Source organism: Tachypleus tridentatus, chromosome 10, assembly GCF_004210375.1.
Source record: "Tachypleus tridentatus isolate NWPU-2018 chromosome 10, ASM421037v1, whole genome shotgun sequence".
NCBI lineage: Eukaryota > Metazoa > Arthropoda > Merostomata > Xiphosura > Limulidae > Tachypleus > Tachypleus tridentatus.
The window spans coordinates 122,700,143-122,712,174 of record NC_134834.1 but is presented as its reverse complement, the minus strand read 5'-3'; the positions used below and the strand labels follow the sequence as shown (position 1 = coordinate 122,712,174).

The 12,032-nt window shown below is 25.3% G+C and overlaps 1 protein-coding gene across 3 annotated transcripts in view; it reads right to left on the bottom strand.

Moving 5' to 3' along the window:
- Window positions 1–12,026, bottom strand: part of LOC143230236 (uncharacterized) — a 146,893-nt gene extending 134,867 nt beyond the window's left edge. The window contains exons 1-2 of one of the 3 annotated variants that reach the window (XM_076463412.1): window positions 11,913–12,026; window positions 6,508–6,640 (exon numbers count right to left, since the gene is read on the bottom strand). The gene's annotated coding sequence lies outside the window, so the exon portion shown is untranslated. Of the gene's footprint in view, window positions 1–6,507; window positions 6,641–11,726 lie in introns of all 3 variants that reach the window. The other 2 variants (XM_076463414.1, XM_076463413.1) reach the window with 2 other exon arrangements.
- Between the last annotated feature and the right edge of the window lie 6 nt (window positions 12,027–12,032).

Sequence of the window (12,032 nt, the reverse complement as noted above, 5' to 3'; positions counted from 1 at the left end):
GTGGTCCAAAATGTAATGTTTCAATTGATGTCATAAATTGGTGTACATGAAAAGCTGTGGTCCAAAATGTAATGTTTCAATTGATGTCATAAATTGGTGTACATGAAAAGCTGTGGTCCAAAATGTAATGTTTCAATTGATGTCATAAATTGGTGTACATGAAAAGCTGTGTTCCAAAATGTAATGTTTCAATTGATGTCATAAATTGGTGTACATGAAAAGCTGTGTTCCAAAATGTAATGTTTCAATTGATGTCATACTTCATGTTTTTCAAAATATTTTTATGAAATTTCAACCATGTTTTGCAAACCTCAGTTTCAGAAACACTGCTCTAGATTAACATATCTTGTATTTTGATGTATATTATGGGAAAATTTCTTATGTAGAAATGACAAATAAGACAGAATATTAATACTGTCTAGCTAACTGTAAGCTGTAGCACATATCAGTTCCTTGAAAATAATTTTGTTACTTCGGTAACAATTTCTCAAAAACTATTTGACTTTTATCAAATTCACTATCTAAACTTATAATAGCTTGTTGTAAAAACTCACCATTCATTATTTTTTAATCCAGACATCTTCCATAATTTTACAATAACCTCACCCCTTAAGGTTTTGGTTTTGTTAAATATTACAATATATTTTAGTGAAAATGGTACAGTTGTTATAAGTTGCACTGTTATTGGTCAAATGAACTCACCTGATAATAAACTTGAAAAAATTACTATAAGAACTAAAATGTATCATGAAAGATAACAAACAGTAAGTGTATGTAAGGTTCCTCATAGCTGGTTACAGATAGTTCTACTAAATATCTTCCATAGCTGGTTACAGATAGTTCTACTACATATCTTCCATAGCTGGTTACAGATAGTTCTACTACATATCTTCCACAGCTTGTTACAGATAGTTCTACTACATATCTTCTGCAGCTGATTACAGACAGTTCTACTACATATCTTCCACAGCTGGTTACAGATAGTTCTACTACATATCTTCTGCAGCTGATTACAGACAGTTCTACTACATATCTTCCACAGCTGGTTACAGATAGTTCTACTACATATCTTCCACAGCTGGTTACAGATAGTTCTACTACATATCTTCCATAGCTGGTTACAGATAGTTCTACTACATATCTTCCATAGCTGGTTACAGATAGTTCTACTACATATCTTCTGCAGCTGATTACAGATAGTTCTACTACATATCTTCCACAGCTGGTTACAGATAGTTCTACTACATATCTTCCACAGCTGGTTACAGATAGTTCTACTACATATCTTCCACAGCTTGTTACAGATAGTTCTACTACATATCTTCCACAGCTGGTTACAGACAGTTCTACTACATATCTTCCACAGCTTGTTACAGACAGTTCTACTACACATCTTCCATAGCTGGTTTTTGTATATAAATAGTTGTAGAAGACCAACACATCCATAAAGATATGACAACAGCATACAAGTTAATGTCATTGTGCTATTGTGGCCCTGATCCCTTCAGGTTTTGAATTTAATTTTTCTAAAGGGGTATAGCTGAACTTTTTGTATTTTATGTTTTAACGTTAATTATACAATCTGCTTAATGTCTCTAGCAATAACAATCTCATGTAACTTCAACCAATAACTTGACTTTTATTATTATGAATATTTCAACAGATACATCATTAGATGCAATATCAACTTATGTGGCTCACATGAAGTTTTAATATTGTCTCATCCACAGTAAAACTTTTCTGAAAGACACTTCTAAATTATATGAAATCTGGTACAAGAATCTGAATATTTTACCTTCTTTTGTCTATAATTTATGGGATATTATAGATATTTAAATATTACTGTACTAAGGCTCAAAAGAAGAATGGCAAAGGCCTGTTCAGACTAAACAGAAAACCTCAGGTCCATGACATTCTGCTCAAACTAAACAGATGGCCTCATAATGAAAATTTTTATGTACATAAATGGTGCACAATGGACCTGCATAGTGCAAACTTAGGCAAACAATTTTCATGATATTTTTATTTTCACCGACACCCACATTTTTTTATAGAAAAATGATAGAAGTTTATATTTAAAAATATTTTTCCTTATATTTCTAAATGTTTCAAATTTCTGAGAAATGCTTTAGTACACAGTTATATACTTATAAACAATATAAAGTCTTCTTGTGTAGAACCAATCACAATGGTAAGATAAACTGATAAATATGGTCACAGAGAAACGAACTTTTGACAAAGATGTTAGTCTGTGCTTGAAGTAGTAAACATCTCAGAGAAATTAAGAAAATTCTTATAAATGTTTCATTGGTAAGAATAATGAACCACAATCATATCCAACAACAAAAGTAAATATTTTTATGTTCATACATTTATGATAAAAGCAATACCTGCATTATTCATGTCTCATTTACATGCATGTCATAAACATTGAATAGAATCATACAATAATTAAACGTTTCTCAAGGTTTAACTCCTAAAAAATAATTATAGGTATTTTTAAAGAAAGAAAAGCTAGGCATATTTTAACAATTCAGATAACTTCTCTATAAATAAAACACAAATGTTGTAGATGTTAATTTTCTTTCTGTTCTATAATCAATTAAAGTGATACGTAAATAGAATTATCATAATTTCAATTTTCAAAATTAAACTGGCTAAACATATAGTAAAAAATTTGTCATATTAATTGTAATGTACTAAAACAAAAGTATGTGATCAAACACAAAGACTTATCAGTGTAAAAAAATAACAACTGTACACTCCCGAGATATGGAAACACAAATAAAATGTTATTTGGGTATCATTCAGTAATAATTATGTTTCATCATATCTTCATTAACTTTTTTGTTTTCAATGAAACAAATACTGTATAACTTAATAACATTATCTCCCCTTTTCACCATGAGAACCATTGCTTGCTATATTAGACTGTCATTAATGTTTTATGTTAATAGATATTATAATGTAAGTTACGTGAAACAGTATACAGATATTATAATGTAAGTTACGTGAAACAGTATACAGATATTATAATGTAAGCTACATGAAACAGTATACAGATAAAATAGTGCAATTGTGTTTTCATAAAATCAAAATTATAACTGCACTGTTGGGTTGGGTTTTTTATGGGGAGAGTATTCACATGATCTTCTCACTGTGTCATCAAATCATGGTTTGATCTGTTTGTAGTATATTCAGCTGAAGCTAAATGAACAAGAATGTAATGGGATAAGTCTTCAGAATAACAGGAGATTTGAGCAGGATACTAATTACAAAATAATACTCAAACTCCAAATTACCGAATCATGAAAATGAATGAAACCAAGAAACTAGCCACTAATGAAAATACAAAATGAACAATCCATTTTAAAACAGACTTCATACAAACATAGTATGTGTACTTGTTTTCACAAAATCATGGATTGCCACTGTTGCTGTATTCTTCATTTCTTCTGTTTAACTACTCATTTTATCAACATTTCTAAGTGACTTACTAAATCCAATGTTAATTACTTAGCAATAAATGTCACAATTGCCCAAGGCAACTAGTGCTACTCATGTGACTGGTCATCTCATTCAAACTATCATTGAAGAACACTGCTGTTGGCATTCTTGTGCAATGACCACTGCTGCATACTTCTACAGGATAGGTATTTTCTTGTTGATAATAACAAAGGAACAAAGACAGAAGGGAATCAACAGCTTCCTTGATCACATATTACATGAAACATGTGCAATGTGTGTATTCAGAACTACTACTATATAATACAAGAAAACAGAAATGCATGATATATTTAGATACCACACTTCTGTTTATCCTGCAAGCTGACATTTGATTCAACTTAAAACAATAAACTTTGAATTTGCACTCTGGTCAAAGAGCACATGAGCTATCTCTCACCTTGAAAACATTTACAAACCTAAATGTTTAATAACAAAGAGACAAGCATTTGCAATACTTTAACAATTAAAATTAAAACAAGAAAAACACTTCTATATTGAGATAATAGTAACCATCCAAAAATACCAATAACTTTAAAACTACAAAATAATCTTTTGAAATATACTCTACATTAAAATTATAATGCTAATAAACCAAGACCTGATATGTCAAACAAAATGCTTTGAAAATAATACGTAAGGCAAAGAGAAAGATACATATATACAAGTTCACACATATCACTGAAAATGTTTGTAGTTAAGCACAAAGCTACACAAAGTGCTATCTGTACTCTGACCACTGTGGGTATTGAAACCCGGTTTCTAGCAATGTAAGTCCACAGACATATTGCTGTACTTCTGAGGTGCTAGAAACAAGTTACATATAACTATGAAACACATAAACATTTGTAATAATATATACAGAAGGAAGCACATTTATGATTATACACAAAAAATGAAATCATTAAATAACAATAAACAAAAATTTATAGTAGAAAAATGATTCACCTATAAACCTTAAAAACAACATACATATTTATAAACATAGAAGAAATAGATTTTCAACCATATACAAAATCAATCCCCTTTAAGAATGATGATAATAAATGGAAAACATACCCTTCAATACAACATTCTGACAAAACTACAACAGACCATTTATTCATGTAATAAAACTCCTTTTACAGAGTGTAAAAAACATGCACAATGAAACAGCTAAATAAATAAAATATAAAGTAAATCCTTTATAATAAATTACAAAATGAATAATAAAATACAACTGAAGAAGAAGGAATCCATTTTTTAATGTTTATAATTAAACAGGATAAAACTAAAATATAAACTGAGGTAGGAGGTAGCACTTTTAAATAAACTGAAATATATGTATATTTTTATGTAAAATAAAATTTTTTATGTAAAAAATATATGTATATTTTTTGTGTATATATATATACACAACATACTGTTGCAATTTATCCTATTATTGTGCAGGTTCTTTTCAAATATCTGGTAGAAATTATTGCAAGTTCAGTCCACATAGCAAAACTTATTTAATTTCTTTAATGATATTTGCTACAGGTTATGTTCACTTTGACACAGGTTGTGTGCCTAAGTTCACAAACATATGAGCTATGTACTACTGTAAATCTAATACACTAGCAAGAAAACAACACTGGAAAATTAGTATGATGGAGGGGTAACAATGTTTAAAACAAGGTAAGGATGAATACACAAAACCATATTAAAGTCACTATATAAATAACAAAGAATAACTTTTATCTACAACTAAATCTTGAATTCCTGTCAGTTGCATGAACTCAGGTTAGAATAAAAGCATTTAAACTGAAGAGTACTATACAAACTTAGATATCATGTATACAGATCTCTCAGTTACATCAATAACTAATCTCATTGATGCCTTGAATATTAATTTAAATTATTCTTTATTTATTTGTTTACTTTTACTGAAATTTGTTTTGAAAGATGATATGTTTGTGCAATTAGAAGCCAGAAAGTCATGAGGCATTGTACTGCCATCTAGTAACCACGAAGAGAACTGTTTTTATGAAACATGGAAATAATATGTGGTTATAAACTGAACTCACTGCTTAGTAGTGGTTTTCTAAACGTGTGGTGGGAGAATAGAACAATATTGCTGTTATGCAAGCTGTGCAACACTCAGTAATTGCAATTTGGTAATCAAATAAAGCTACAACTGAATCAGTTATTTTAAGGAATCCGAGAGTAAAAATACTAAATAAGGTGGCCAATTTTTTTTTTCTGACCCATCCCTACATATTAACTACTAATATACACATATATATATATATATATAGTGTTTCGTGATAATTTTAAGCAGAAATATATTTCATTTTTAAGAAATCTAAATTAATAACTACTTTTACACTATCAACAGCTATTCAATCTTTCACACATTGAACTCTGTCATTACTTAATGAACTGTAAATAAATACTCCAATAACTGCTCATTCATTGATAACTTATATTCACAAACAATTCATCCTTAACTAAACATCAGTTTAATTTTATCAATATATAGATAAAGATATTTGAAAACACTGCCCCCTTTATGGATTGTGAATTCCTTTGAACAATTCTTACATAAAAATTAATCACTACACGAAACTGTCTATTGACCAATTCTTTATTGGTGGTTTTTCTCTTCTCAGATAGATGGTATGCAAATAAGATTACCTCTTATTATTGACTGTCTTGTCACTGAGGTAATTCTTCAAGGTAGTTGATCAAGTGGTCTCTTCAAGATCCCTGGGTTCCTAATCAGCAGATTTTCTGCTGTTTAATCTTCTTTAAAATTCTCTTGCTGATATACTTTTAACAACAGTCATGGTGGATTACCTACTTCTCTGGATTCTGGGATCCACTTCATTGATTATTTTCAGTACACCAAACATTCCTTCCCAAAACCTACTCAACATTGTAGTTTGTTCATCTTTATACAGATATTTCTGTGAATAGTTATTACATTGCAAAACCAAATACTTCTACACTTTACTCATTAATAAACATCATATTAATACATACCGCATCATTCTGTTGTACATGTTCCATCATTTGTATTGTTAAATTCTATTAGAAACAGCACTATGTATTTGTCTATTCAGTGATATACAGCACCACTGACTAGAAATCCTTCACATTTTCTTTAGGTTTTATGCTGAAAAAGTAATTATTTCTCAATTAAGTATAATTATCAGGATCTGGTATATATTTTAAACAGAAAAGTTGGTTATGAATTATTAATAAAATTTGAATAAAATTATTCTATGAATTTCATATCTGAGGACAAAATATTATACAGACAAAATCATTTTAAGTGTATACAATACACAAAATAAAACAACAAATGTTATGATAATAAATAATGATATGACAAAATAAAACAACAAATGTTATGATAATAAATAATGATATGACAAAATAAAACAACAAATGTTATGATAATAAATAATGATATGACAAAATAAAACAACAAATGTTATGACAATAATGATATGACAAAATAAAACAACAAATGTTATGATAATAAATAATGATATGACAAAATAAAACAACAAATGTTATGACAATAATGATATGACAAAATAAAACAACAAATGTTATGATAATAAATAATGATATGACAAAATAAAACAACAAATGTTATGACAATAAATAATATGACAAAATAAAACAACAAATGTTATGATAATAAATAATATGACAAAATAAAACAACAAATGTCATGATAATAAATAATGACAAAATAAAACAATAAATAATATGACAAAATAAAACAACAAATGTTATGATAATAAATAATGATATGACAAAATAAAACAACAAATGTTATGATAATAAATAATGATATGACAAAATAAAACAACAAATGTTATGATAATAAATAATGATATGACAAAATAAAACAAATGTTATGATAATAAATAATGATATGACAAAATAAAACAACAAATGTTATGACAATAATGATATGACAAAATAAAACAACAAATGTTATGATAATAAATAATGATATGACAAAATAAAAACAAATGTTATGATAATAAATAATATGACAAAATAAAACAACAAATGTTATGATAATAAATAATATGACAAAATAAAACAACAAATGTCATGATAATAAATAATATGACAAAATAAAACAACAAATGTCATGATAATAAATAATGACAAAATAAAACAACAAATGTTATGATAATAAATAATGATATGACAAAATAAAACAACAAATGTTATGACAATAAATAATATGACAAAATAAAACAACAAATGTTATGATAATAAATAATGATATGACAAAATAAAACAACAAATGTTATGATAATAAATAATGATATGACAAAATAAAACAACAAATGTTATGATAATAAATAATGATATGACAAAATAAAACAACAAATGTTATGATAATAAATAATGATATGACAAAATAAAACAAATGTTATGATAATAAATAATGATATGACAAAATAAAACAACAAATGTTATGACAATAATGATATGACAAAATAAAACAACAAATGTTATGATAATAAATAATGATATGACAAAATAAAACAACAAATGTTATGATAATAAATAATATGACAAAATAAAACAACAAATGTTATGATGATAAATAATGATATGACAAAATAAAACAAATGTTATGATAATAAATAATGATATGACAAAATAAAACAACAAATGTTATGATAATAAATAATGATATGACAAAATAAAACAACAAATGTTATGACAATAAATAATGATATGACAAAATAAAACAACAAATGTTATGACAATAAATAATATGACAAAATAAAACAACAAATGTTATGATAATAAATAATGATATGACAAAATAAAACAACAAATGTTATGATAATAAATAATGATATGACAAAATAAAACAACAAATGTTATGATAATAAATAATGATATGACAAAATAAAACAACAAATGTTATGATAATAAATAATGATATGACAAAATAAAACAACAAATGTTATGATGATAAATAATGATATGACAAAATAAAACAACAAATGTTATGATGATAAATAATGATATGACAAAATAAAACAACAAATGTTATGATAATAAATAATATGACAAAATAAAACAACAAATGTTATGATAATAAATAATATGACAAAATAAAACAACAAATGTTATGATAATAAATAATGATATGACAAAATAAAACAACATATGTTATGACAAAATAAAACAACAAATGTTATGACAATAATATGACAAAATAAAACAACAAATGTTATGACAATAATAATATGACAAAATAAAACAACAAATGTTATGATAATAAATAATGATATGACAAAATAAAACAAATGTTATGATAATAAATAATGATATGACAAAATAAAACAACAAATGTTATGATGATAAATAATGATATGACAAAATAAAACAACCAATGTTATGATAATAAATAATGATATGACAAAATAAAACAACAAATGTTATGATGATAAATAATGATATGACAAAATAAAACAAATGTTATGATAATAAATAATGATATGACAAAATAAAACAACAAATGTTATGACATTAAATAATGACAAAATAAAACAACAAATGTTATGATAATAAATAATATGACAAAATAAAACAACAAATGTTATGACAATAAATAATATGACAAAATAAAACAACAAATGTTATGATAATAAATAATGATATGACAAAATAAAACAACAAATGTTATGACAATAATGATATGACAAAATAAAACAACAAATGTTATGACAATAATATGACAAAATAAAACAACAAATGTTATGACAATAATAATATGACAAAATAAAACAACAAATGTTATGATAATAATAATATGACAAAATAAAACAACAAATGTTATGATAATAATAATATGACAAAATAAAACAACAAATGTTATGATAATAAATAATATGACAAAATAAAACAACAAATGTTATGATAATAATAATATGACAAAAAACAACAACAAATGTTATGATAATAAATAATGATATGACAAAATAAAACAACAAATGTTATGATAATAAATAATATGACAAAATAAAACAACAAATGTTATGATAATAATAATATGACAAAAAACAACAACAAATGTTATGATAATAAATAATGATATGACAAAATAAAACAACAAATGTTATGATAATAAATAATATGACAAAATAAAACAACAAATGTTATGATAATAATAAATAATATGACAAAATAAAACAACAAATGTTATGACAATAAATAATATGACAAAATAAAACAACAAATGTTATGATAATAAATAATGATATGACAAAATAAAACAACAAATGTTATGATAATAAATAATGATATGACAAAATAAAACAACAAATGTTATGACAATAATGATATGACAAAATAAAACAACAAATGTTATGACAATAATGATATGACAAAATAAAACAACAAATGTTATGACAATAATGATATGACAAAATAAAACAACAAATGTTATGACAATAATAATATGACAAAATAAAACAACAAATGTTATGATAATAATAATATGACAAAATAAAACAACAAATGTTATGATAATAATAATATGACAAAATAAAACAACAAATGTTATGATAATAAATAATATGACAAAATAAAACAACAAATGTTATGATAATAATAATATGACAAAAAACAACAACAAATGTTATGATAATAAATAATGATATGACAAAATAAAACAACAAATGTTATGATAATAAATAATATGACAAAATAAAACAACAAATGTTATGATAATAATAAATAATATGACAAAATAAAACAACAAATGTTATGATAATAATAATATGACAAAAAAACAACAAATGTTATGATAATAAATAATGATATGACAAAATAAAACAACAAATGTTATGATAATAAATAATATGACAAAATAAAACAACAAATGTTATGATAATAATAAATAATATGACAAAATAAAACAACAAATGTTATGATAATAAATAATATGACAAAATAAAACAACAAATGTTATGATAATAATAAATAATATGACAAAATAAAACAACAAATGTTATGACAATAAATGCCTCAATGTAAATTTTAAAATGTTTTCCTCTTCAACACCATTTTGCCTTAGTTTCTCACACAGTTTTTTAAATATTGTCCCCAAATTCAATTTTATATGGATATATTTGTCCAAATATAATGTATAATAAATAAACATGACAGGAGAGGAGATACTGGTGAAGATTACAGTTAAATGACCTTTCCTTGTTAAATTTAACTATAGAAAAACAAATTATAATGTTATAGGACACTTGCTCATAATAGTTTGAACAGGAATAAAATATAATTTCATCTTAAAGTATTGTTAGATTAGAGGGAAAAAATATATATTGTAGAGAATACAATTTCAGTTTTTCTCTTCAGGTTTCTTTTAGGTTTATGATATTGTTTATCATTTCATTTATAACATGTACACTAGTGGCATGTACCATTGTCAATAAATCATTTTTCTTTTATTTTCTATCTGCTAATCACAATGGCATAACATTTTGTCACATCACATTTTAAAACTTTCCAAATATACATTTTCTTTATAGTGTTTATTTTGGCGGTATCTTATTTATGTGAATTTATTTCAGTTTTGTTCAATCCCACAACACACAAGTTTTATTATCTTGAATCACATTCTCATTTGAAAATATTTCATGCACTAAAAATCAAATCTTAACATCTAACAAACATTCTCTCTAAATATAACACTTTATGACCATTTACAAAATGATTTATTTGTACTTTTGTTAATAGGTTTAACACAGTAGACAAAATAGGATATAATATATAAACAATGACACATCCCTAAGGACAAAAATTAGTTGTTTTTTTAATTAAACACATGTACAAATTATCACTTAACTTCACACTTGCACCTAACTCTAAGAAAACCTGCTCACTAATGGTTTTCTAATTAGTAATTACCCTTTTATCGCCTACTGTTTTCTTGTGAATTTCTTGAAACTATTATAATATTAAAATACTTTTGATAATTAATAGTATCGAGTCTTTTACAGGTTTATTCTTCAAATAATACGATATATAACTGTGGGAAATATGATTAAATACAACTGCATCAACACATGATTAAAACAGGCAAAATCCATCCAATCTCCATGGCTATCAATTTGACTTTAACTTGTATATATATTATCCATACGAGTCTTAAGAAGCTAACAATAACATTACAATAGTAACAGAATTACAAGTTATACTTAGAGAATTGGTGTTAACGGTTTTAATTTCATTTTTCCGTTTTAGGTGAAAAGTCCAGAGAACTTCAACCAAGTCATTACCCCAATTTCATCACTACGACATAAAAAACATAAAATTTCATCGAAAACACAGAGAAAAAGCTTTAATTATTTTATAAAACTAAAAATATCTATAGCTCTTCTAACCTACTCAGTACAACCGTCCATCCGTGAATGTACTATGTTCGTGGTACTCTTTCTCTTCCCTACCTTAGTTCCTATCTATAATAATACTCTCGTCCTCAGCCAAGATGGTAGACATAATCA